Source organism: Palaemon carinicauda, chromosome 10, assembly GCF_036898095.1.
Source record: "Palaemon carinicauda isolate YSFRI2023 chromosome 10, ASM3689809v2, whole genome shotgun sequence".
Lineage (NCBI taxonomy): Eukaryota > Metazoa > Arthropoda > Malacostraca > Decapoda > Palaemonidae > Palaemon > Palaemon carinicauda.
This window is the reverse complement of record NC_090734.1, coordinates 132,251,819-132,256,947: the sequence shown is the minus strand read 5'-3', so window position 1 is coordinate 132,256,947 and position 5,129 is coordinate 132,251,819. Positions and strand designations below refer to the sequence as shown.

Below are 5,129 nucleotides of genomic sequence, written 5' to 3'. Positions count from 1 at the left end.
CACTGAGCTAATTTTCCTTGTTGTAGCCATTGGGCTTATAGCATCCTACTTTTTCAACTAGGGTTATAGCTTAGCAAGTAATAATAATAATAATAATAATAATAATAATAATAACAACAACAATAATAATAATAATAATAATAATAATAATAATAATAATGATAATAATAACGACGACAACAACAACAATAATAATAATAATAACAACGACGACAACAACAATAATAATATTGATAATAATAATAACAATAATAATAACAACAACAACAACAACAACAATAATAACAACAACAACAACAACATTAATAATAATAATAATAATAATAATAACAACAACAACAACAACGACGACCACAACAACAATAATAATAATAATAATAATAATAATAATAATAATAATAATAATAATAATAATAATGTATCTAGTCGTTTCTTTCCTGCTCTATCGAAATAGCTATTAAAGGGTGGGCCTTGAAATAATGGCTCCCTAAGGCAAGAACTGCTCTTAAGTGCTTATTTCCTTCGACACACGAAACAATACAAAAAGGCGTGGCTTTGAACTCACGGACGTAGGTACAATTTAGTGTTGTTTCTTTCTTTAATTTTTAGAATTTTTTTGTATGCCTTATTATTATTATTATTGTTATTATTATTATTATTATTATCATTATTGTTATTATTATTGTTATAATTATTATTGTTGTTGTTATTATTATTACTATCATTATTATTGTTATTATTATTATCATTATTATTATCAATATTATTATTATTATTATTATTATTATTATTATTATTATTATTATTATCATTAATATTATCATTATTGGAATGTTTATTGTTGTTTTGCCTAAGAAAGGATGGCATCAGAGTAACAAAAAGTAAATTATTGGTCAATAAAACTGAAACAATCTCCAATAGATTTGGTAGATTTGAGAGCAAAGCCCTCAGAGGAATATTGGGAGTTAAATGGCAGGACAGGATTATAAATGAAACTATAAGAGAGATTACTCGAGTGCCATATGTGGATGAGATCAGGATGAGGGGTAGATGGAAATGGTTTGGGGCATGCTCTTTGCACCCCCCAAAAGAGATTAGTTCACTAAACTTTCAACTGGGCTTCACGAGGCACTAGATTTGGAAGACCCTGGCCTACATGGCTGAGGGCTATGGAACGTGAAGTAGGAGATGATGAATGGAAAAGTATTTATTCAAAAGCTCAAGATAGAGACGACTGGCGAAATCTAACTAAGGGCCTTTGCATCAATGGAAGTAGATTATGATGAAAACTGAATTATGGATGAAAATTATACATTTTAAATTTACGGACATTATTATTCAACGAATTGTACACAATTACATAGCACATAGAGAAAATACTCTTGCATGAAGTGAAGTAAAGGGTTGAGGTAGCCTATTTGAAACGTCCCTGTCTGGGGTTCGAGTCCCGCTCTGGCTTGGTAGTTTCTTACAGTGTCTGCAACTTCACCATCCCTATGAGCTAAAGATGGTTGATTTGGAGGAGCCTATTTGTCTACCTGCCAAGTCATCAGCAGCCATTGTCTGGCCCTTCCTGGTCCTAGTTTGGGCGATGATTATATGTACGTATGTATATATGTATGCATATATATATATATGTATACATATATATGTATATATACATACATATACTGTATATCTATATGTATGTATGTATACATATATATGTATATATACATATATATACATATACATTATATAAGTATATGTATACATATATATGTACATATACATATATAGATATATATATATATATATATATATATATATATATATATGTATATATATATTTATGTATACATATATACATATACATATATATATATATATATATATATATATATATATATATATGTTCAGTCTCTAGGGCATTGTCACTGTTCCTTGCCTCTGGCATTAATGAGTGACCTTTAAGCCATTAAGCGTTTACTAATTCTATGGGCTCTTAATCATATGAAAAATTATATCCTTTCCTTACTGGGCTATTTTTCCCTATTGGAGCCCTTGGGCTTATAGCATCTTGCTTTTCCAACTAGGGTTGTAGCTTGGCTAGTAATAATAATAATAATAATGATAATAATAATAAATGATTGCATATCACATTCAGTATTGACTTACCATGATCTTCCACTCTCTTGGGTTAGAGTTCTCTTGTTTGAGGGTACACTAGGGCACACTGTTCTATCTGGTTTCTCTTCCTCTTGTTTTGTTAATTTTTTATAGTCTATATACGAAATATTTTTTTTTCAATATTGTTACTGTTCTTAAAATATTTTATTTTTTCCTTGTTTCCTTTCTTCACTGGGCTATTTTTCCCTGTTGAAGCCCCTGGGCTTATAGCATCCTGCTTTTCCAACAAGGGTTGTAGCTTAGCAAATAATAATAATAGCAATCATAATAATAATAATAATAATAATGATAATATTGTGTAACATCATTATGTTTACACAACTAAAACAACATATCTTTGATTATATATAATCATACATAATTTCCTGGTAAATATACTTTTATATAATTAGATCTAATTTCATGGAAAATAACATCGCACACGAATATGATTCTCTGGTAATTACAATTTTCTATGAGTGATTTGGAGGCTAATTTCGAATCTAATTCTAATTCTGGAAATTTTAATTTTAAGTGAATGATTAGAATATAGATTTAAGGACAAGAACAGCTCAAGGTAATATGATTTTCTGATAAATGTACTTTTATATAAAAGTTATTAAAATCAAGTTTTAAAGGATAAAAAAAACCCAGCCTAAACGTTAAATTAAGAAAAAAAAGTTAAGATGGGAATATATTATTGCTATAGAGAAAAGTATTTTTTTTCCTATCAAATAGCTACTTTTATCATTCTGGAAAAAAAAATATATGGAAAACTAGAGGGACACTCAGTAGAGCGCAGACCTCCACCGCGGCAGCTTATTTCTCGACCTTTTGCTCGACCATTACCTTTGACCTTCCAAATTTATTCATTTCCAGCTTTTTACATAGCAATTAATCCCTACAAGCTTCATGACCTTTGACCTTCCAAAATTTAATCATTTCCAGCTTTTTACATAACAGTTAATCCCTAAAAGTTTCATTACGATTAAAATTGTGGCCAGGAAGCTGTTCACAAACAAACACCCACTCACACAAACAGGGGCGAAAACATAACCTCCTTCCAACTTCGTTGGCGGAGGTAATAAGAAAACACACAAAATAACGGTCTTTAAACCATATATTTGTATAAAATTACATGCCAGATGCAACTTGAATACATAACTATTGATAAATCGGAATGACAATGATGTCTAAAACACTCATACCACAAACACACGCAAAAACAATACTCTTTGGATGAAATAAATATTGAAAACAAATGAGTAACAAAATATTCGGGAACAAATATGACCAACCGAGAGACAACTTAATCACGGTTCTTCTCTCGGATCTGCAATGAATCACTTGGGAAATGGCGGTTTGATCATTTGACTCTTTGGCTGAAACATCTCAGGAAAATCCTTTGTCCAAAAAAGGACTCTGTTAGGATAATAATCCCGTGTTCGAATCCATTTAGAGCGCTGAATAATCAAATGAGCATCCGTTGTCGACGGACAGACGAAGCTTCCAAACACGAACAGCGCGAGAGAGGCAGACAGTCTGTAAACAAAAGACTCTTCTTCTCTCTTCGCTGCCACAGTAATCGACGCCTTCTTGCCTTCTTTAGCCCTTCAAGCCTGCAAAGTAGACCCCTTTTCGGACCCTACCTGCAGGAGCAGGTAAAGAATTTCGGTTACGCAAAAAAGGACACCAACGAACCTAATTTACAAGATAACCAGGGGGCTTGGGAAGATGTCCCCGCCGGGGAAAGCGAAGGGATCTCCTGCTATGAAGGAGATGCCTGGTCTGCGGCCTGGGTACTTGGGGAAGTGGCGGACGCCGTTGGTGAAATACTTCGCTTCTCTGCAGGAAGGACAGAGGGCGTGGCAGGTGTCGCGACCATTTGGGCTGCGGTTGTAGCAGCACGTTGGAAATTGTGGACACAGTACAAGGGCGTCAGCTACCGCAGCCATGGTTATGGCTAGACACAGACATACTGCCAGTAGGCGAAGGGAAGCCATTATTACGTCTTGAGGTACCTGGAATGTAAATAAAGATTTGTACTGACAAATAAAAAATGTGTTATTATTATTATTATTATTAGTAGTAGTAGTAGTAGTAGTAGTAGTAGTAGTAGTTCATTGCTGGCTTAGGTTATTAGTAGTAGTAGTAGTAGTAGTAGTAGTAGTTCATTGCTGGCTTAGGATATCTATTTTGAAACTTTTTGGAGAAAAAATTAAAATTAGTAAAGATAATAATAGTAATAAAGATATGTACTGTCAAATGAAAATGTGTTATTATTATTATTATTATTATTATTATTAGTAGTAGTAGTAGTAGTAGTAGTAGTAGTAGTAGTAGTAGCAAAAATAGTTCATTGCTGGCTTAGAATAACAATTTTGAACTTTTTTGAAAAAAGATTAAAATCAATAGAGAAAATAACAATAATAAAGATTTGTACTGACAAATAGAAACATGTTACTATTACTTTTATTATTTTCCCTAATAATATTGTTACTATTATTAGTGATAATAGCAAAAATAGCCCATTGCTAGGTTACCATAACCATAATGAACCATTTTTAGAGAAAAGTAAAAAAATAGTAAAGAAAGTGAAAATGACAACAATATTTTCTCTGTGGATAGTTGCCACTCATGAATAAGAATTGTTTAAGCAACTCAGATACACAGACAATGAGGAAAGAATAAACATGACCAATGACCTCGAATAATATATTGCTTCATTGCCTTTCTCTAGTCTTGGGTAGTGCCATAGCCTTTGTACCATGGTCTTCCACCCTCTTGGGTAAGTTTTCTTGCTTGAGTGTACACTCAGACACACTATTCTATCTTATTTCTCTTCCTCTTGTTTTGTTAAAGTTTCTTATAGTTTATAGAGGAGATGTTTATTTTAATGTTGTTACTCTTCTTAAAATATTTAATTTTTCCTTGTTTACTTTCCTCATTGGGCTATTTTCCCTGTTGGAGCCCCTGGGCTT

The 5,129-nt window shown here is 32.2% G+C and overlaps 1 long non-coding RNA gene across 1 annotated transcript in view; it reads right to left on the bottom strand.

The window, feature by feature from the left end:
- Window positions 1-3,250: 3,250 nt before the first annotated feature.
- LOC137648489 (uncharacterized) overlaps window positions 3,251-5,129 on the bottom strand; it is a 2,438-nt gene continuing 559 nt past the window's right edge. Inside the window, exon 2 of the long non-coding RNA XR_011045637.1 lies at window positions 3,251-4,169. This is a non-coding gene — a long non-coding RNA (uncharacterized lncRNA). The remainder of the gene's footprint in view (window positions 4,170-5,129) is intronic.